Source organism: Mustela lutreola, chromosome 8, assembly GCF_030435805.1.
Source record: "Mustela lutreola isolate mMusLut2 chromosome 8, mMusLut2.pri, whole genome shotgun sequence".
Lineage (NCBI taxonomy): Eukaryota > Metazoa > Chordata > Mammalia > Carnivora > Mustelidae > Mustela > Mustela lutreola.
Genome location: NC_081297.1, coordinates 1,047,180 through 1,069,199, shown reverse-complemented (window position 1 = coordinate 1,069,199; position 22,020 = coordinate 1,047,180). Strand labels below are relative to the sequence as shown.

At 55.4% G+C, this 22,020-nt stretch overlaps 1 long non-coding RNA gene across 1 annotated transcript in view; it reads left to right on the top strand.

Moving 5' to 3' along the window:
* LOC131838024 (uncharacterized) overlaps positions 1 to 11,758 on the top strand; it is a 76,599-nt gene extending 64,841 nt beyond the window's left edge. The window contains exon 3 of the long non-coding RNA XR_009356415.1: positions 11,547 to 11,758. This is a non-coding gene — a long non-coding RNA (uncharacterized LOC131838024). The remainder of the gene's footprint in view (positions 1 to 11,546) is intronic.
* Positions 11,759 to 22,020: the final 10,262 nt, after the last annotated feature.

Sequence of the window (22,020 nt, the reverse complement as noted above, 5' to 3'; positions counted from 1 at the left end):
AGGATGGAGTATTGGAAGAATGCGGTGCCCCGTGTAAACTGTGTGGCCCTGGGGTCCCCAATATGTAGAACTTTGGGTCCAAAACTCTGGGAATGGAGGTCTGTGGTTTGGGCCTACAGCATGGCAGGCCAGATCTGCAGATGCTGATTTGAGCTCCCTGGGGTCTGAGTTTATGGCAGCTGTCAGGCTGTGTCTCAGGCTCGAGTTTGTATCCATGGAGGACCTCCGAAAGTGGGGAAGCCACTCTGGGACCCTGCAGGTTTCTCCTACTCTGAGGGTTTTACAGAGCTCTAAATAACAAGGTTATCTTCTGGGGGTCAGCATGATTTCTGTTTTGTGGCTCAGGGGTCTCCCATATGGAGGATTTGAGACCAGGTCTCTGGGGACAGTTGCCGGAAAACCTAAGGTAGAATTAGGAATATGTCCTAGGGGCATGGCAGGCCTGAGTTGGTGGCTCTTGGGCGAGCTATCCAAGGGAATGATTTGATGGGCGGGGCTCTGGATGAGCGTCAGACTGTGCATCAGTGTCCAGGGTAGCCTATAACAATGAGGTGGCTTTGGGGGCCTTGCAGGTTTCTCCTAATATGGAGGATTGTGCAGTTTCATAGGATACATTTTCCTTCTGGAGGTCAGCCAGAGTCCTGTGGTGTAGCTCTGAAGTCCCCCATCAGGAGAGCTTGTGGGTTGGGAGTCCCCGGACAGAAGTGTGAAAAGTCAAGCTAGGGACAGGGGTAGGACTAGGGTATGGTAGGCCTGATCTGCAGACGCTGAGATGAACTCCCTTGATCTGAAGTTAGGTCAGGTGTCAGGCTGTACCTCAGGCTGGAGTTTGTGTCCATGAGGGCCACCGAATGTGGGGTGGCCTCAGGGGGCCATGGAAATTTCTCCGGTATAAAGGTTTTGTGTAAACCAAAATAGCAAGATTTCATTCTGGGAGACAGGAAAAATCTTGTTTTGTAGCTCAGGGGTTCCCATATGGAGGGATTCGAGACCAGGCCTCTGATGACGGATGCCTGAGAACCCAAGCTAGGGTTAGAATTAGGGCCTAGGGGCATGGCAGGCCGGCTCTGCTGGTTGTGGGGCAAGGTACCTCAGTGGCTGAGTGGAGGGTGGTGTTCCGGCTGAGTGTCAGAATATGCAGGTCCAGGGCGGGCCTCTGAAAGTGGGGATGGCTTTGGGGGCCATGCAGGTGTTACCTACTCTGGGGTTTTATGCAACTCCATAGGACATGGTTGCCTTCTGGAGGGCAGGCAGAGTTCTGTGGTGTGGTTCTGGAGTCCCCAATATGGAGGGCTTGTGGACCAGGAATCATGGGACAGAAGTCTGAAAACCCAAGCTAGGGTTAGGATTAGGGCCTTGATGTATGGCTGGTGAAATCTGCTGGCTCCCCGATGAGCTACCTGGGGAGGCTGATTTGAGGGCCGGGCTCATGCTGAGGGTCAGAATGCTCATTAGTGTCCAAGGCGGGTCTCTGAAAGTGGTGGTGGCCTCGGGGGCCATGCAGGTTTCTCCTAATCTGGGGTTTTTGTGCAGCTCCTTATAGCGCTGCCTTCTGGAAGGCAGGCAGAGTCCTGTGGTATTGCTCCACAGTCCCCAATCTATAGGGCTTGTGGGCCAGGACTCTGGGGACAGAAGCCTAGGGCATGGCAGGCCCAACTTGCAGACGCTGATGCGAGTTCCCTGGGATCTGAAGTTAGGATAGGTGTCAGGCTATGGTTCAGGCTGGAGATTGTGTCCATGGGAACCACCGAATGTGGCAGTGGCCTCCAGGTTCTGTGAAGGTTTCTCTCACTCTGGTGGTTATGCACAGCTCCACATGGCAAGGTTTCATTCTGAGGGAAAGGAGTTCTGTTTGTGCCTCAGGAGTCCCCCATAGGAGCGATTCAAGAGGGATTCAAGACCAGGCCTCTAGGTATAAATGCCTTAAAACCCAGTTTAGGGCTAGGATTAGGGCCTAGGTGTATGGCAGGCCTGACCTGATGGCTCTGGGGCAAGGTACCCATGGGGTTGCATTGAGAACAGGGCTCATCTGAGGGTCACAATGCAGGTTTGTGTGCAGGACGGCCTCTGAAAGCGGTGGTGGACGCATGGACCATTCAGGTTTCTCCTACAATGAAGGTTTTACACAGCCCCAAATAGCAAGGTTTCCTTCTTGGGGAGTTGGAGCAGTTCTGTTTTGTGGCTCAGGGGTCCCCCTTATGGAGGGATATGAGCCCAGTCTCTGGGGATGGATGTCTGAAAACCCAAGCTAGGGTTAGAATTGGGACCTAGTTGGCAGGCCATATCTGGTGCCTGTGGGGAATGGTACCAGGGTTTGCTGAGTGGAGGGCGGGTCTCAGGCCGAGTGTCTGATGGGCATTAGTGTCCAGGGTGGAACTCTGAAACGGGGTGGCATTGGGGGCCATGCAGGTTTCCTCTATTCCAGGGTTTTTGTGAGCTTCATAGGGCATGGTTTCCTTCTGAAGGGGGGGCAGAGTCCTGTGGTGTGGCTCGAGTCCCCAGTCTGGAGGGCTTTTGGGCCAGGATTCTGTGCATTGAAGTCTGAAAACCCAAGTTAGGCCTATAATTAGGGTGTAGGGCACGGCAGTCACACTCTGGTGGCTCTGGGACAAGGTACTCAGTGGGCTGAGTTTAGAGCTGAGCTCAAGCCGAGGGTCAGAATGCATATTAGTGTCCCGGACAAGTCTCTGAAATTGGGTTGGCCTCAGGAGACCACAGGTTTCTCCTAGTCTGCGAGTTTTGTGCAGCTCCACAGGGCATGGTTTCCTCGGGAAGGCAGGCAGAGTTCTGTGGTGTGGTTCTGGAGTCCCCAGTCTGGGGGGCTTGTGGGCCAGGAATCTGGGGAAGGAAGTCTGAAAACCCAAGCTAGGGTGGGAGTTAGGGCCTAGGGCATGGCATCCCTGATCTGCCGATGCTGAGGCAAGCTCCCTGGGATCGAAGGTAGGGCAAGGTTCAGGCGCTCACTCAGTCTTGAGTTTGTGTCCATGATGGCCAGTGATTGTGGGGGTAGTCTCAAGGGGCCATGGAGATTTCTAACTCTCTGGGGTTTTTGCACAGCTCCAAATAGCAATGTTTTCTTCTGGGGCAGAGGAGGAGTCTTGTTTTATAGCTCAGGGGTCCCTGGTATGAGGGTATTCAAGGCCAGGCCTATGGGTATGGATGCTTTAAAACCCGATATAGGGTTTGTATTAGGGCTTATGGGATTGGCATGCCCGATCTGCTCTCTCTGGAGAGAGCTACCCAGGGGGCTGAGTTGAAAAAAAAAAGGGCTCAGGTTGAGGGTCACAGTGTGTGTTTGTGTCCAGGGTAGCCTCCGAATGTGGGGGTGGCCTCAGGAGTCGTGCATGTTTCTCTTACTCTTACTTCTCAGCTCCAAATAGCAAGATTTCCTTCTGGGGCACAGGAGTTCTGATCTGTGGCTTGGGGCTCCCTCTATATGGAGGTATTTGAGACCAGGCCTCTGGAGACAGATGCCTGAAAACCCATGCTAGGTTAGCATTAGGGCCTAGGGGCCTGGTAGGTCGGATATGTGGGCTCTGGGGCCAGCTACCCAAGGGTTTCTTTTGATGGCCGGGGCTGAAGCTGAGTGTCAGCCTGATCATTAGTGTCCAGGGAGCCCTATGTTTGTGGAGTGGCCTCTGGGGTCGTTTCTCCTAATCTGGGGGTTTTGTGCAGGTTCTGTGCAGGTTTCTCCGAATCATAGGGTTTTGTGCAGCTCCATAGGGCACAGTTTCCTTGTGGAGGGCAGGCAGAGTCCAGTCATGTGACTCCAGAGTCCCCAATCTGGAGGGTTTATGGGCCAGGACACCAGGGATAGAATTCAGAAAACCCAAGGTTGGGTTAGGGTTAGGGTCTAGAGAAAGGCACGCCTGATCTGCAGATGCTGAGATGAGCTCCCTGCGATCTGAAGTTAGGGCGAGTGTCAAGTGGTCACTCAGACAGGAGCTTGTGTCTATTAGGGCCACCGAATATGCGGGTAGTCTCCTGGGGCCATGAAGATTTCTCCAGCTCTGGTGGCTTTGTGCAGCTCCAAATAGCAAGGTTTCATTCTGGGGACAGGAAGAGTCCCGTTTTATGGCTCAGGGATCTCCTATATGGAAGGATTCAAGACCAGGCCTCTGGGTATGGATGCCTGAAAACCTCTCCTAGGTTTAGGATTAGGGCCTAGGGGCATGGCAGGCCCAATCTACTGTCCCTGGGGCAAGATACCCAGTGGGCTGAGTTGAAAACAGGGCTCATGCTGAGAGTCACAATGCGGGTTTGTGTCCACAGTAGACTGAATGTGGAGGTGGCCTCAGGGTCCATACATGTTTCTCCTACTCTGATGGTTTTATATAGCTCCAAAAAGCAAGGTTTCTTACTGGGGGGGCAAGAGGATTTTTCTGTTTTCTGGCTCAGGGCTCCCATCTCTGAAGGAATTCGAGACTAGGCCTCTGGGGAAAGGCCTGAAAACCCAAGGTAGGGTTAGGGTTAGGGCTGAGGGGCATGGAAGGCCCAATCTTCTGGTTCTGGGGCTGCTACATGGGTGGCTGATTGAGGTCGCAGCTCAGGCTGAGTTTCAGTATATGTATTAGTTTCCAGAGTGGGCCCATGGCAGTGAGGGTGGCCTCGGAGGCTGTGCAGTTTTCTCCTAATCTGGGGGTCCTGTACAGATCCTTAGGGCACGGTTTCCTTACGGAGGGCAGGCAGAGTCTTGTGGTGTGGCACGGGAGTCCCCAATCTGGAGGGCTTGTGGGACAGGACACTGGGGATGAAAGTCTGAAAACCCAAGCTAGGGTTAGGGTTAGGACCTAGGGCATGGCAGGGCCAACCTATAGATTTTGAGACAATCTCCCCAGTACCTCAAGTTAGAAGGGAGTGTCACGTGGTCACTCAGGCTGTAGTTTATGTCCATGGGGGTCGCTGAATGTTGGGGTAGCCTCATGGGGATGCGGAGTTTTTTTTTTTTTTTTTTTTCCCCACTGTAGGGCTTTTGCACAAGTAGAAATAGCAAGGTTTCATTCTGGGGGTCAGGAGGACTCCTATTTTATGGCTCAGGGGTCCTCCATATGGAAGGATTCAAGAGCAGGGCTCTGGGTATGGATGCCTGAAAACCAAAACTTGGGTTAAGATTAGGGCCTAGGGGCATGCAAACCTGATCTGCAAGCTCTGGGGGAACTCACCAAGGGACTGAGTTGAAAAGGGAGCTCAGGCAGAGGGTAACAATACGGGTTTGTGTCCAGGTCAGACTCTGAAGTGGGTGTCCCCTCAGGGGTCATACAGGTTTTTCCTACTCTGGGCGTTTTATACAACTCCAAATAGCAAGGTTTCATTCTGGGGGGCAGGACGAGTTGTGTTTTGTGGCTCAGAGGTCCCCCACATGGAGGGATTCTAGACCAGGCCTCTGGGGACAGACATCCGAACACCCAAGCTAGGATTAGGATTAGGGCTGAGGGGCATGCCAGGTCCAATCTGCTGGCTCTGAGGCCCGCTACCTGGGTGGATGACTGTCGGCTGCGGCTGTGCCAGAATGAGTATTAGGTCCAATGCCGGGTTCCATAAATGGGGGTGGCCTCGGAAGCCATGCAGGTTTCTCCTAATCTGTGCACCTGTGCAGCTCCATAGGTCACGGTTTCCTTGGGAGGGCAGGCAGAGTTCTGTGGTGTGGCTCTGGAGTCTCCAATCTGGAGGGTCTGTCGTCCAGGACTCTGGGGACGGAAGTTGGAAAATGCAAGGTAGGGTTAGGGTTAGGGCCTAGGACATGGCAGGTCTGATCTGCAGACTCCGAGGCAAGCTCCCTGGGATCTGAAGACAGAGTGCATGTCAGGCGGTCTATCAGGCTGGAGTTTGTATCCATGAGGGTCACTGAATGTGGGGCTGGGCTCATGGGGCCATAGATGTTTCTCCCACTCTAGGGATTTTGTGCAGGGACAAATAACAAGGTATCCTTCTGTGGGGCAGGAGGAGTCCCGTTTTATGGCTCAGGGGTTCCCCATATGGAAAGGCTGGAGACCAGGCCTATGGGTATGGATGCCTGAAAGCCAATTTAGGGTGAGGATTAGGGCCTGGAGGCATGGCAGGCCCAATCTGCTGGCTCTGTGGCAAGCTACCCAGGGAGCTGAGTTGAAAATGGGGCTCAGGCTTAGGGTCACAATATGGGTTTGTGTCCATGTGACCTACCTCAGGGGCCATGCAGGTTTCTCCTAATCTGGTGTTTTTTGTTTTGTTTTTTTTTTTTTTTTTTTTTTTTTTTGAGCTCCATAGCACAGTTTCCTTCTGGAGGACAGGCAGAGTCTTGTGGTGTGGCTCCAGAATCTCCATTCTTAAGGGCTTGTGGGCAAGGACTTTGGAGACAGAAGTTTGAAAACCCAAGCTAGGGTTTGAATTAGGGCCTAGGGCATGGCTGGCCTGATCTGCAGATGCCGAGGCGAGCTCCCCGGAATCTGATGTAGGGCAAGTGTCAGGTGGTCGCTCAGGCTGAGTTTGTGTCTATGAGGTCTGCCGAACGTGGGGGTGGCCTCATGGGGCCATGGAGGTTTTTTCTGCTCTGGGGTTCATGCTCAGCTGCAAAAAGGAAGGATTCCTTGTGGTGTACAGGAGGAGTCCTGTTTTACGCTTTAGGTGTCCCCCATATGGAGGGATTCAAGAGGAGGGCTTTGGGTATGGATGCTTGAATACCCAACCTAGGTTCAGGATTAAGGCCTAGGGGCATTGCAGGTCCTATCTGCTGGCTCTGGGGCTAGCTACGTGGGTAGCTGGCTGGAGGTCGGAGCTCAGGCTGTGTGACAGACTGCATTAAGTTAAGGGCGGCCTACAAAAGCATGGTGGCATCGAGGGCAGTGCAGTTTCTCCTAAATTAGGGGTTTATTCAGCTCCGTAGGGCACGCTTTCCTTCTGGAGGGCAGGAAGAGTCCTGTGGTGTGCCAACGGAGTCCCAACTTGGAGGTCTTACAGTCTAGGACTCTGGGGATCGAAGTCTGAAAACCCAAGCTAGGGTTAGGGTTATGGCCTAGGAGATGGCAAGACTGATCTGCAGATGCTGAGCAAGCTCCACGAGACTTCTACTTACGGCAAGGGTCAGGTGGTCACTTAGACCAGAGTTTGTGTCCATGAGGGCCGCTGAATGTGTTGCTGGCCTTATGGGGCCATGGACATTTCTCCCGCTCTGGGGGTTTTGCTCAGCTCCAAATAGCAAGCTTTCCTTCTGGGAGACATGAGGAGTCCTGTTTTATGGCTCTGGGGTCACCCATACGGAGGGATTTGAAAGGAGCTGTCTAGGTATGGATGCTGGAAAACACAACCTAGGGTAAAGATTAGGGCCTAGGTGCGTGGCAGTCCCAATCTGCTGTCTCTGGGGTGAGCTACCCTGGGGGCTGAGTTGAAAATGGATTTTATGCTGAGGGTTACAAGATGGGTTTGTGTCCAAGGCAGCCTTTGAAAATGGGGGTGGCCTCAGGGACCATGCAGGTTTCTCCTACTTTGAGGGTTTGACAGAGTTCCAAATAGCAACGGTTGCTTCTGGAGGTGGAGTCATTCTTTGTGTCACTCAGACATCACCCATATGGAGGGATTTGAGACCAAGCCTCCAGGGACAGTTGCCTGAAAACCCAAGCTACAGTTAGGATTAGGACCTAGAGTGATGGCAGGTCCGATCTGCTGGCTCTGGGGCCAGCTACCTGGGTGGTTGACTGGAGGTTGGGGTTCAAGGTGAGTGTCAGAATGTGTATCCCTGTCCAGGGATGGCCTCCTTCAAGGGGGTGGGATCAGGAGCCATGCAGATTTTTCCTAAACTGGGGATTTTGTGCGGTTCCATAGGGCACAGTTTCCTTCTGGAGGGCTTGCAGAGTCCTGTGGTGTGGCTCTGGAGATCCCAATCTAGAGGGCTTTTGGGGACGGAAGGCTGAGAACCCAAGCTAGGGTTAGGATTAGGGCCTAGGGCATTGTGGGCCTGATCTGCAGAAGCAGAGGCCAGATCCCAGGAGCTCAAATAGGGCAAGTGTCAAGCAGTCGCTCAGGCTGAAATTTGTTTCTAGGAGGGCTGCGGAACGTGAGGGTGGCCTCCTTGGGCTATGGAGGTTTCTCCCACTCTGAGGGTTTTGCACAGCTGCAGATAGCAAGTGCTCCTTCTGGGGGATAGGAGGAGTCTTGGTTTATGGCTCAGGGGTCCCCTATGTGGAGGGATTTGAGAGCAGGGCTCTGGATTTGGATGCCTGAAAACCCAACTGAGGGTTAGGCTTAGGGCCTAGGGGCATGGCAGGCCCGATCTCTTGGCTCTGGGGTGAGCTACCCAGGGGGCTGAGTTGAAAGCGTGGCTCAGGCTGAGTGTCCAAATGTGGGGTTGTGTCCAGGGCGGCCTATGGAAGTGGGGTGGCCTCAGGGGCCATGCAGGTTTTTCCTACTCTGAGGTTTTTACACAGCTCTAAATAGCATGGTTTCTTTCTGGGGGGCAGGAAGAGTTTTGTTTCATTGTCAGGGTCCCCAATATGGAGGGATTCGAGACCAGGCCTCTAGGCAAAGATGCCTGAAATCCCAAATTAGTGTTAGGTTTAGGGCCCAGTGGCCTGGTAGGTCAGATCTGCTCACTCTGGGGCCAGCTACATAGGTGGCTGCTGGAGATCGGGGCTCAAGCTGAGAGCCAGAATGTGTATCCCTGTCCAGGGATGGCCTCCTTAAATGGGCGTGGCATCGGAAGCTTCCAGGTTTCCCGTAATCTGGCCGTTTTGTACAGCTCCAAAGGGCATGGTTTCCTTCTGGAGGGCAGGCATAGTTCTGTGGTGTGGCTTCAGAGCCCCAATCTGGAGGGCTTGTGGGCCAGGACTGTGGAGATAGAAGTCTGAAACCCAAGCTAGGGTTAGGTTGAGGGCCTAGGGGCTGACAGACTCTGAGATGAGCTCCCTAGGATCTGAAGTTAGGGCGAGTGTCAGGCAGTCGCTCAGGCTAGAATTCTTGTCCATTAAATTTGCCGAATGTGGGGCAGGCCTCATGGCCCCATGGATGTTTCTCCCACTCTGGGGGATTTGTGCAGCTCCAAATAGCAAGATTTCATTCTGGGGGTTTGGAGGAGTCCTACTTTATGGTTCAGGGGTCCTCCATATGGAGGGATTCGAGAGCAGGGCTTTGGGTATGGATGCCGGAAAACCCAACCTAGGGTAAGGAATAGGGTTCAGGGGCACAAAAGGCTGATCTTCTGACTCTGGGGCGAGCTTCCCAGGAGGCTGAGTTGAAAACAGGTTTAGGCTGAGGGTCACAATGGGGGTTGTGTGCAGGGTGACCTCTGAAAGTGGGGAAGAGCTCAGGGGTCATGCAGGTTTCTCCTATTCTAAGGTTTTTCAGAGCTCTAAATAGCAAGGTTTTCTTCTCGAGGGGCAGGAGGAATTCTGTTTTGTGGCTCAGGGGTCCACCCTATGGAGGGATTCGAGATCAGGCCTCTATGGATAGATGTCTGAAAATCAGTGCTAGGGTTAGGATCAGGGCCTAGGGGTATGGCATGTCTGATCTGCTGGCTCTGGGGCCAGCTACCTGGGCGGGTGAGTGGAGTCGAGGGCTCAAGCTGAGTGTCAGAATGTGGATCACCGTCCAGGGATGGCCTCAGGAAACGGGGGCGTCCTTCGGGAGTCGTGTGGGTTTCTCCTAATCTGGGAGTTTTGGGCAGCTCTCTAGCTCACAGTTTCCTCCTGAAGGTCTGGTCAAGTTCTGTGATGTGGCTCAAGAGTCCCCAGTCTGGAGGGCTGGTGGGCCAGGACTCTGGGGGCAGAATTCTGAAACCCTCACCAAGGTTGAATGTTAGGGCCTAGGCATGGCAAGCCTGATGTGCAGACGCTGAGGTGAGTCCCCTGGATCTGCAGTTAGGACGAGTGTCAGGAGGTCGGTCAGGTTTGAGTTTGTGTCCATCGGGCCACAGAATATGAGGGAGGCCTCATGGGGCCGTGGATGCTTTTCCCCCTCTGGGGGTTTTGTGCAGTTCCAAATAGCAAGGTTTCCTTTGAGGGGACAGGAGTCGTCCTGTTTAATGTCTCAGGGGTCCCCCCTATGGAGAGATTCTAGAGCAGCGCTCTGGGTATGGATGCCAGAAAACCCAAGGTAGGTTAGGATTAGGGCCTAGGGGCACGGCAGGCCTGATCTGCTGGAGCTGAGGTGGGCCCCCCTCAGGGCTGAAGTGAGGGCATGTGTCTGGCGCCACAGCAGAGTCTGCCTCAGTGGATGGGGACCACCGACAATGGGGTTGGCTTAGGGGGGGCCTGCAGGATTCTCCCCCTCTGTGGGTTCAGCGCAGGTGCAAAGAGCATGGTTTCCTACCCCGTGGCTGGCAGAGTCTTGGAGTGCCACTCAGGGGTCCTTTATCCGTCGGCCTGTGAGCCAGGCCCCTCGGAATGGAAGCCTGAAAACACCAACTAGGGGTAGGGTTAGGGTCTAGGGCATTACAGACCCGATCTCCTGGCACTGAGGCAGGCTCCCCTCAGGGCTGAGTGGAGCGCATCTGTCCAGCACCGCAGCAGAATCTGGCTTTATGGTCAGCGGGCCGCTGATGGTTGGGGTGGCTTTAGGGGAAAGCTATTTTCTCCCCATCTGAGGGTTCAGCACAGCCACAAACAGTATGGTTTCCTACTGCATAGCTGGCAAAGTCCTGCAGTGTCCCTTGGGGGTCCTGTATCTAGGGGACTTGGGAGTCAGGCTCCTCCGAATGGAGGCCTGAAAACCCAAACTAGGGTTAGAGTTAGGGCCTAGGGGCATTATGGGCCCGATCTGCCAGCACTGAGGCGGGCTCCCCTCAGGGCTGAGTGAAGGGCATCTGTCCAGCACCGCAGCAGATTCCGGCTTTATGGTCGGGGGCCGCTGATGTTTGGGGTGGCATTATGGGGGCATGCAGGTTTCTCCTGTTCTGAGGGTTTTGATAGACGGTTCTGAGCTCTGATATATGGTTTCCTCCTGGGTGGCAGCCAGAGTCCTGGGGTGTGGCTCAGGTGTCCCCAATCTGGAGGGCTTGGGGGCCAGTTCTCTGTGGATGGAAGCCAGAAAAGCCAACGTAGGGTTATGGCCTAGGGGCACGACAGACCCAACCTGTCGCTGCTGAGGCAGGTTCCCTGTCAGGCTGAGTCAAGAATGGGTTCAAGCGGCATGTCAGGCTCTGGGATTTGTTGTCATGTGGGCCGTCTGAGGTGAGGGTGGCCTCAGGAATGCACCTGGGTCTCTCATGGTCCGAGGGTTCTGGATAGCTCCACATGGAAGGGTTTCCTCCCAGAAGGCTGGCGGAGTCCTTAGGTGTGGCTCAGGGGTTCCCAATCTGGAGGGCTCATCGGCCAGTTCTCTGGGCACAGAAGCCTGAAAACACAAACTAGGGTTTGGGTTAGGGCTTAGGGGTATCCAGGACCAATCTGCCAGTGCTGAGGCGAGAATCCTGGGAGCTGAGTCAAACACAGGGGTCAGGAAGCATGTCAGGCTGTGAGTTTGTGACTGGGGAGGGTGGCGTTGAGGTTGCGGGTGTCCTCAGGGAGGCATGTGGGTTGTTCCATTCCTAGGGTTCTGCATAGTCTCCAATGGCAGTGATGAGCACTGAGTGTTCTTTGCAGGTGAGAAATCATGAAATCTTACCCCTGAAGCCAAGGAATGAACACTGCTTGGAAAGAAATTGGAATGGAAGACAAGGAAAGAAGACCATGTTCTACTTCATGAAGAGTGAGGTAAACATGGAGTGATTTTCGCTCTCTTGTTCTGTCGATCATTTTCAAATACACTGTGGTAGGATACATTTGGTTCTGTTTGCATAAGGAGCCCCCAGAAAGCGGCCAGGAAAGATTTAGGTCTCAGAGCATGTTACGCTCCATTGGTATGTTCCTTCCAGTTTGCCCAGGTACAATGGTGAGTGGAGAGAACTCGGGCAGAAGAGGCGAGGGGGTGTGCAGCAGTCAGGAGGGCGCCTTCCCCCTTTGTCATGAACGCCTTGGGCCGGTGTTCATCGAGAAGGAGAGGGGATCCCAGAGCTTTGCTGCAGGCAGGGGAGTTCCAGGTCTGCCTAGAGGTGAGGTGACAGGGGTCCCTGAGGAGAGGTAAGCTAGCGGCGAGGCAGGCCGCAACTACTGTTCTGGAGGTGGGTTCCCCGAGGAGCCGCATTGAAGATGGGGGCCAGGCAGTGCATCGGGGCTCCAGGGGGCTGTAGAACATGGGGGATTCCTCATGGGGACACACGGGTTTCTCTGGCTCTGAGGGTTCTGCGCAGCTCCGAATGGACTGGTTTCCTGCTTGGGCAGGTGGACTCCTACACTGTGATTCCAAGGTTCCCAACCCGGAGGGCTTGCGGGACAGGCCTCTGTGTAAGGAAGCCTGAACATGCAACTTAGGGTTAGAGTTATGGCCTTGGGGAATGGCAGGACCGATCCGCCGGATCTGATGCGGGCTCCCCTTGGGGTTGAGTTGCGGGAATGCGATCTGCAGTGCAGCGGAATCAGGGTTGATGGCCAGGGGTCCACTGATGGTGGGGTCGCTTTAGAAGGGTGTGCAGGTTTCTTCCTCTCTGAGGGCACTGCAGAACTTCAAAGGGCACGGTTTCCCCCTACATGGCAGTCAGATTCTTGGGTTTTCACAGAGGGGTCCTTAATCTGGGGAGTCTGGGGGCTAGGCCTCTTGGGATGGAAGCCTGAAAACAAACTAGAGTTATGGTAAGGGCCTAGGGGCATGGCATGCTCAATCTGCTGGTGCTGAGGTGGGCTCCCTGGTGGGCTGACCTCAGGGTGGGTATCTGGTGGCATGTCAGACTCCGAGTTTTTGTCCAGGGATGCCACAGAAGCTGGGGGTGATCTCAGGGTTGCATGCAGGTTTCTCTCAACCTGAGGGTTCTGCAGAGCTCCAAATGGCATGGTTTCCTCCTGTGTGGTGGGCGCAGTCCTGGGGTGTCACTGAGGCATCCTTCATCTATACCAGCGTGAGTCTCAGAGGTGCCCAATCTGGCGGCCTTGGGGGATAGGCTCTGGGCATGAAAGCCTGTATACCCCACCTAGGGTTAGCGTTAGGGCCTAAGGGCATGGTAGGCCCAGTGTGCTGGTGCTGATACGGGCTCCCCTCAGGGCTGAATGAGGACATGCATCTGGCAGCACAGCCGAATCTGGTTTTATGGCCATGGGGTCCTGTCACGGTCATGGTCGGGGTGGCGTTAGTGGGGCTTGCAGCTTTCTCCCCGTCTGAGGGTTTGGCGCAGCTCCAAAACACAAGGTTTCCTCCCACGTCATGTGTGGAGTCCTGTGGTGTTACTCAGTAGTCCTTAACCTGGGGGACATGGGGGCCAGATCTCTTTGGATGGAAGCCTAAAAACCCAAACTAACGTTATGGTAAGGGGCTAGGGACATGTCTGGCATAATCCACTGGTGCCGAGGTGGGCTCCCCAGTGTGCTGAGTTGAGGGTGGTCATCAGGTGGCAGTTTGGATTCTGGGTTTGAGTCCGGGGGGCACCGATTCTGGGGGTCACCTCGCGGGGCATGCATGTTTCCTTGCTCTGAGGGTTCTGTGCGGCTCTAAATGGCACTAATTCACCCTAAGAGGCTGAGGGCATGCCAGTGTGAATCTCAGGCATCTCTAATCTGGCGGGTTTGGGGACCAGGCCTCTGGGTATGGAGGCCTGCATATCCCACCTAGGGTTAGGGTTAGGGCTTAGGGACATGGCAGCCCTGATAGGAGAACGCTGAGGCAGGCTCCACTCAGGGGTGAGTTTAAGACATTCATCTGGTGACATTCATCTGGACATTCATTCTGGTAGAATCAGGGTTTGTCACTGGGGCGGGTGGCGCCTATGATAGAAGTGGCTTTAGGAGAACATCGAGGTTTCTCCCCTCTGAGGGTTCAGCATAGCTCCAAAGGGCATGGTTTCCATCCATGCGGAGGGTAGATTCCTGGGGTGTCACTCTTGGGTCCTTAATCTGGGGGGGCTTAGGGATCAGGCTCCTCAGAACGGAAGCTTGCAAAACCAAACTAGAGTTAGGGTTAGGGCCTTGGGTCATTGCAGACCATATCCGCCAGCTCTGAGGTGTGCTGCCCTCAGGGATGAATTGGGGGCATATGTCTGGTGGCGCAAATATCTGGCTTTATGGCCAGGGGTTCACCAATGGTCAGTGTAGCTTTATCATGCATGCAGTCCCCCCCGCCACCCCCCCCCCCCCGAGAGTTTGGCACAGCTCCAATAGATACAAATTCCTACCACGTTGTCTGTGGAGTCCTGGGGTGTTACTCAGAGTTCCTTTACCTAGGGTGCTTGGGGACAGGACCCTTGCAATGGAAGCCTCAAAAACGAAACTAGGGTTTCTGTTAGGGCCTAGGGGCATGGCAGGACAGATCTGCTGGCAATGAGGCAGTTACACCAGGGGGCTGAGTAGTGAGAGGTGTTGAATTCGTGTGCACCTGCCTCGTAGAGGGCTCTCTCGCAGGGTTTGGACTGCGACCACTCGGCACCTTAGTTTAGGTAAAGGCAGCAGCCCTGCATACATGTGTCACAGGGAGGGAGTTTGCCGGGAGTTTTCTGGCCAATTCTCATGAGCTTTCTGCCCAAATCGATATCCATTTGGGCAGAAAACTGGTGAGAATTGGCCAGCATTGGGGGGCAATTTGGGCCATGCCGGTGCACACCGTATTTAGCACTTTCTTGCTAGGTGTGCGTCGCGGCCATCTGAACAGGGGCTGGGCCCACGCAGCTCCCCTGAGGGCGCCGACACAAGAAAGCTTTCCAGAAGGCAGAGTTGAGGGAGGGGTTTCGGCTGGGCGTTAGCCTCTGTGTTTGCGGCCTAGTGGGGCGCCCAGTGTGGGGTGGCCTCAGGGGGGGCATGCAGGTTTATCCCACTCTGAGGGTTTTGTGCAGCTCAGAGTAGAAAACTTTCCTCCTGGGTGGCACGCAAGTCATATGGTGTGTCCTAGGGGTCCCCAATCTGGAGGATTCAAGGGAGAGTCCTGGGGAATGGAAGCCTGAAAACCCAACCAAAGGTTTGGGCCCAGGGCCTAGGGTCATGGCAGGCCCGATCCGCCAGCACCCGGGTGGGCATATCAGGGAGCTGAGTAGCAGGAGGTGTGGCCTCCCATGTGCTTGGCTCAGAGAGGGCCTTCTCGCAGGGTACTTGTCGCGACAAGCCCAGGAGGCAGCCCTGAAGACATGTGTTGCAAGAAGCGAGGTCACCGGGGGTTTTCTAGCCAATTCTCTCGAGCTTTCTGCCCAAATCAATATTGATAAATAAAGAAAGAATATTGATAAATAAATAAATAAAGCTCGTGAGAATTAGCTTGCATTGGGCGGCAAATCAGGCTGTGCTGGTGCTTGTGATCTAAAGTGCTTTCTCGCTCCATGCATATCGTGGCCATCCAGGAACACATGCTGGGCCCACATGGATCCCCCGAGGGCCCCCACTTAGGCGAACTTTCCCGGGGCAGTGTTGAGGGTGGGGTTCTGGCTGGACTTCAGCCTGGGGGTTTTCAGTCCGGGTTTGCGCCGAATGTGGGGTATGGCCTTAGGTGGGCCATGGGGGTTTCTCCCACTACGAGGGTTTTCTCCAGCTCCAAAGGGCATGGTTTCCTCCTGGGCGGCAGGCAGACTCATGGGGTGTGTTTCAGGGTTCCCCAATTTTAGGCTTTGAGGGACAGGCCCTGGAGAAGGAAGACTGAAAACCCCACCGAGGGTTAGGGCCATGGCCTAGGGGTTCTGGCTGGGCATCCGCCTCAAATTTTGTCCTGGTGTGGTGCCGAAGGTGGGTGATAGCCTCAGGGGGGTATACAGGTTTTTCCCACTTTGAGGGTTTTCCTCAGCTCCCAATGGGATGGTTTCCTCCTGGGTGGCAGGTAGAGTCATGGGCTGTGTTTCAGGTTTCCCCAGTTTGAGCGGTCGAGGGACATACCCCTGGAGAAGGAAGACTGAAATCCCAACCAAGGGTTAGGGCCATGGCTTAGGGTCGTGGTGGGCCTGACCCACCAGTGCAGGGACAGACATCCCTGGGTCTGAGTACTCGTTGCCAGTGTGGGCACTCTGGGGGGCTGTGTAGCAGGAGGGTTTGGCCTCTTGTGTGCCTAATTTGTAGAGGGCTTTCTCCCAGGGTTCGGGCTGTGACCACTCAGGACCCCAAGCTAGGCCCAGGTGGAGGCCCTTCAGACATGCGCTGCCAGAAACGAGCTCACCAGGGGTTTTCTAGCAAATTTTCATGAGCTTTCTTCCCAAATCAACATCAATCTGGGAAGAATGCTCATGAAAATCGGCCGGCATTGGGCAGCGATTCGGGCTGCACTCTCGCTCGCGGTCTAGAGCACTTCCTTGCTCGGTGTGTGTCATGGGCATCTGGGAACACGGGCCGGTCCCACGCAGCTCCCCTGAGGGCCCCAGGGCATGGGAGCTTTCCAGGGGAAGAGCTGAGGAAGGGGTTCTAGTTGGGTGTCAGCCTGGGAGTTTTTGGCCTAGTGGGATGCAGAATGTGGCCGATGGCTCGGGGTGGGGGGCATACAGGTGTCTCCCAACCTGAGGGTTTTCTGCAGTTCCAAAGGGCACGGATTCCTCCTGGGTAGCAGTCGGACTCATTGGGTATGCTTCAGGGTTCCCCAATTTGAGGGCTCGAGGGACAGGTCCTGGAGAAGGAAGACTAAAAACGCAACCAAGTGTTGGGGCCATGGCCTAGGGTCATGGCAGGCCGAATCCACCTGCGCTGGGGCAGGCAACCCAGGGGGATGAGTCCCAGGAGGTGATGGCCTCATGTGTGCCTGATTTGTAGGATGCTTTCTTATAGGGTTCAGGCTGCTACCTCTCAGGATCCAGGGCCAGGCCCAGGTGAAGGCCCTGTGGACATGTGCCCCAGGAAGCGGGGGTTTTCCGGCCAAATCTCAGGAGCTTTTTGCCCAAATTGATATCCGTTTGGGAAGAAAGTTTGTGAAAATTGGCTGGCGTTGGGTGGCGATTCAGGCCGAACCGGCACCCGTGGTCTAGAGCAGTTTCTTGCTTGGTGCGTGTCACGGCCATCTGGAACACAGGGCGGTGCCTCATGGCTCCCCCTAGGTCTCCCATGCAGGGGAACTTTCCAGGGGCAGAGTTGAGGGAGGGGTTCTGGATGGGTGTCAGTCTATGTGTTTGAGGCATGGTGGGGCATCAAAGGAGGGGGTTGGTCTCAGGGGGTCGTGCAGGTTAATCCCGCTCTGAGGGTTTTGTGCAGTTCCAGTAGCATGGTTTCCTCCTGGGTGGCAGGCGGAGTCATGTGGTATGGTTCATGTGTGGACTCGAGGGTCAGGCTCCTGGGATCAGAAGCCTGAAAACCCAAACGAGGGTTAGGGACAGGGTCTATGGGCATGGCAGGCCCGATCTGTCAGCGCCGTGGTGGGCACTGCTGGGGCCTGAGTAGCAGGAGGCATTGGCCTCACATGCATCTCACTCGTAGCAGGCTTTCTCACAGGGTCCGGGCCTCGAACACTCGGGACCTCAGGCCAGGCCCAGGCAGCAGCCCTTTAGACATGTGCCACAGGAAGTGAGTTTGCTGGGGGTTTTCCGGTCCATTCTCTTGAGCTTTCTGCCCAAATCGATACGGGCAGAAAGCCCATGAGAATTGGCCAGTGGTAGGCTGTGACTCGGGCCGTGCTGTCAGCTGTGGTCTAGAGCACTTTCTCACCAGGTGTGTGTTGTGGCCATCTTTGGAACACGGGCCGGATCCACAGTGCTTCCTTGTGTGTCCCACGCAGGGAAGCTTTCTGGGGGGCCAAGTTAAGGGAGGGTGTATGGCTGGGCGTCAGCCTCCGCGTTTGTGTCCCGGTGGGAGCAGAATGTGTGGGATGGCTGCGGTGGTGCCATACACGTTTCTCCCGCTCTGAGGGTTTTGCATAGCTCCGAGCGACACAATTTCCTCCTCAGTGGCAAGTGGAGTCTTGCTATGGGGCTCAGAGGTTCCCACTCTGTAGGTCTCGAGGCTAGACCCCTAGCGACGGAGCCTAAAAACCCAACTGAGGGTTTGGGCCAGGGCCTAGGGGTATGGCAGGCCCGAAATTCCAACGCCAAGGTGGGCATCCCAGGCGGCTGAGTAGTAGGTGTCCTTGGCCTCGCCTGCGCATGGTTCATAGAGGGATTTCTCACCGGGTTCCATCCTTGACCACTCTGTACCCCAGGCTAGGCCCAGTCGGCGGCCCCGTGGACCCACGCCACAGGAAGCGAGTTCACTTGTTTTCTGGCCAATTCTCATGAGCTTTCTGTCCGAATCTTTATCAATTTGGGCAGAAAGCAGAAAGCTCGTGAGAATTGCCCAGCGTTGGGTGGCGATTCGGGCCATGCTGGCACCCGCAGTCTAGAGCGCTTTCTTGCTAGGTGTGCGTCATGGCCATCCAGAAAAGTGGGCCGGCGCCAAGCAATTCCATCGATGACCCACGCACAACGTAGCTTTCCAGGGACAGAGTTGAAGGAGGGATTCTTGCCGGGCGTCAGCTTCCGAAGTTTGAAGCACAGCGTGGTGCCAAATGTGGGGAATGATCTCAGGGTGGGCATGCAGCTTTCTCCAGGTCTGAGGCTGCAGCTCTGCATGGCGTAGCATGGCAGGTAGGGTCATGCGGTGTGGTTCAGAGGTCCCCAATCTGGAGGACTCGAGGGACAGGCCTCTGGGGACGGAAGCATGAAACCCAACCAAGGCTTACGGCCAGGGCCTAGGAGCACCGCAGGCTCGATCCACCAGCGCTGGTGCCGGCATCCCAGGGGGCTGAGTAGCAGGAGGCATGGACCACGCATGCGCCTGATTCCTAGAGGGCTTTCTCGCCATGTTGGCCTCTTGAGATGGAAGCCTGAAAATCCAAACAGGGTTAGGATTAGGATTCATCCTAATTAACCCCCAATTGAGGGCGGATGTCAGGTGGAAGGGTCGGAGTCTGGCCTTGGTTCCAGGGCGCGTGCAGATGCTGAGGGTGGCCTTGGGGGGCATGCCCGTTTCTCCCACTCTGAGGTTTTTGTGCAGCTTCAAATGGCACCATTTCATCCTAGGAGGCCGGCGGAGTGGTGGTGGGAGTCTCAGGCATCCCATGTCTGGCATGCTTGGGAGACAGCCCTCAGCACAGAAGCCCGTGCACCCTACCTAGGGTTAGGGTCAGAGCCTAGGGCCATGGAAGGTCTGATCTGGAAGTGCTGAGATGGGCTCCGCTCGGGGATGAGTTGAGGGCATTTGTCCAGCAGCGCATCAGAATCCGGCTTTATGGCCAGAGGGTTGCTGATGGTTGGGGTGGCTTTAGGGTGGCAGCCAGTTTCTCCCCTTCTGAGGGTTTGGCGCAGCTCCAAACACCATGGGTTCCTAGTGTGCGGATAGTTTTGGAGTGTTTCTCAGGGGTCCTTTATCTGGGACTCTTGGGAGCCAGGCCCCTCAGAATGGAGACCTCAAAACCCAAAGTAGGGTTAGGGTTAGAGCCTAGGGGCATTACAAGCCCGATCTGCTGGCACTGAGGTGGGCTCCCCTCAGGGCTGATTTGAGGGCATTTGTCCAGCACTGCGGCAGAATCTGGCTTTATGGCCAGGGGTCACTGATGGTTGGGGTGGCTTTATGGGGGTATGAAGTTTGCTCCCCTTCTGAGGATTTGGTGCAGCTCAATACACACTATTTCATACGGTGATACTGGCAGAATCTTAGAATGTTGTTCAGGGGTCCTTTATCTGGTGGACTTTGGAGTCAGGGCCCTCAGAATGGAAGCCCGAAAACCCAAACTAGGGTGAGGCTTAAGGCCTAGGGGAAATGCACGACTGATCTGCTGGTGCTGAGGCAGGCTCCCTCTGGGCTGCATTGAGGACAGTGTCCATCAGTATGGCCGAATTCGGGTTTTGGCCAGGTGGGCTGGTGATGGTGGGGGGTGGCTTCAGGGGCGCATGCAGATTTCTCCCCCTCTGAGGGTTCAGGGCAGCTCCAAACTGCAAGGTCTCCTCCCGTGTAGCAGTCAGAGTCATGGGTTGTCACTCATGGGTCCTTAATCTGGGCGGCTTATGGGCCAGGCCTCTTGGGAATGAAGCCTGTAAACCCAAACCAGGGTTAGGTTTAGGGCCTAGGGGCATGGCAGATCTGATCTGATGGGGCTGAGGCCGGCTCTCCTCATGAGTTGACAGCATACATCCGGTGGCTTGGCAGAATTCCGGTAAAAGCCTGGGGGGACACCCATGGTAGGAGTGTCTTTAGGGGGGCATGCAGGTTTCCCCACCACAAAGAGTTCAGGGCAACTCCAAACGGCATGGGTTCCTACTGCACGGTGGACAGAGTCCTGAGTGTAGCTCACCGGTCCTTCATCCACGGGACTTGGTGCACTGTCCCTTTGGAATGGAAGTTTTAAAACCCAAACTAGGGTTAGGGTTAGGGCCTAGGGTCATGGCAGAACTGATTTGCTGCCACTGAGGCAGGCTACCCTCAGGGCTGCGTCGAGGACATGCTTCCAGTGGCGCAGCGACCTGCCTTCATGGCCGGGGTGCCGACCACGGTGAGGGTGGGCTTTCAGGGGGCATGCCAGTTTCTCCCTCTCTGAGGGTTAGGCACAGCTCCAAACCACAAGGTTTCCTCCAGTGTGGCTGGTGGAGTCGTGGGATGTCACTCAAGTGTCCTTCATCCGGGGGCTTGGGACCAGGCCTCCTGGGATGGAAGCCTGAAAACTCAAACTAAGGTTCGGGTTAAGGTCTAGGCGTGTGGCAGACCCCATCTGCCGGTGCTGAGGTGTGCTCCCCGGTGGGCTGAGATGGGGGCGGATGTCAGGCAACACATCCGTGTCTGGGTTTGTGTCCAGGGGGGCACAGATGCTGAGGATGGCCTTCCGCTCAGAGGATTCTGCATAGCTCCAAATGGCACCATTTCACCTTAGGCGGCCGGCGGAGTGCCTGCATACATCTCAGGTGTCCCCAGTCTGGAGGGTTTGGGAGCCATCCCTCTGGGCAGGGAAGCCTGTGCACCCCACCTAGGGTTAGGCTTAGGGCCTAGGGGCATGGCAAGCCTTATCTGCTGGCACTGAGGGGGGCTCCCCTCAGGGCTGAGTTGATGTATGCATCCAGCATATGGCTTTATGGCAGTGGGGCCACTGATGTTTGGGGTGGCCGTAGGGTGGCAGCAGGTTTGTCGCCCTCTGAGGGTTCGGCACAGCTCCAAATGGCACAGTTTCCTACCGTGTGGCTGGCAAAGTCCTGGAGTGTCAGCTAGGGTCCTTTATTTGGAGGCGTGGGAGCCAGGACCCTCAGAATGGAAGCCTGAAAACACAAACTAGGGTTAGGCTTAGGGCCTAGGGGCATGACAGGCTCAATAGGATGGCACTGAGGCAGGCTCCTCTTAAGGCTGTATTGAGAGAATTCATTTGACACCACAGCAGAAACTGGCTTTATGCCCAGGAAGGCTAAGAATGGTGGGTGTTGCTAAGGGGGCATGCAGTTTTCTCTCCCACTAAGGGTTCGGTGCACAGGTTCCTGTGCATCATGTGGTGGGGGAAGTCCTCATGTATAGCTCAGGAGTCCTTAATCCGTGGGGCTTGGTGGCCAGGCACCTCAGAATGGAAGCCTGTAAACCCATATTTGGGTTAGAGCCTAGCGACATGGCACAACTAATCTGCTGGCACTGAGGCAGCCTCCCCTCAGGGCATCTGGTCGCGTGGAGGAACCCGGCTTTCTGACCAGGGGGCTGCCGATGGTAGGGGTGGCTTTAGCGGTGCACGCATGTTTCTCCCCCTCTGAGGGTTTGGTGCAGCTCTAAACCCCAGGGTTTCCTCCCATGTGATGGGCGGGGTCCAGGGTTGTCTCTCATGGGTCCTTCATCTGGGGGGCTTAAGAACCACGGTTCCTGGTTCTGAAAACCCAAACTGGGGTTAGGGTTAGGGCCTAGGGGCATGTTAGGCCTGATCTGCAGGCACTGAGATGGGCTCCCCCAGGTCTGAGTTGAGATATGCATCTGGTGGTGCGGGGAATCTGGCTTTATAGCGTGTCTGTTTCTCACCCTCTGAGGGTTTGGCGAAGCTCCAAACGGCACAGTTTCCTACCGCATGGCTGTTGGAGTCCTGAAGTGTTGATAAGGGGTCTCTATCCAGGGGCTTGGGAGTCAGACGTCTCAGAATGGAAGCCTG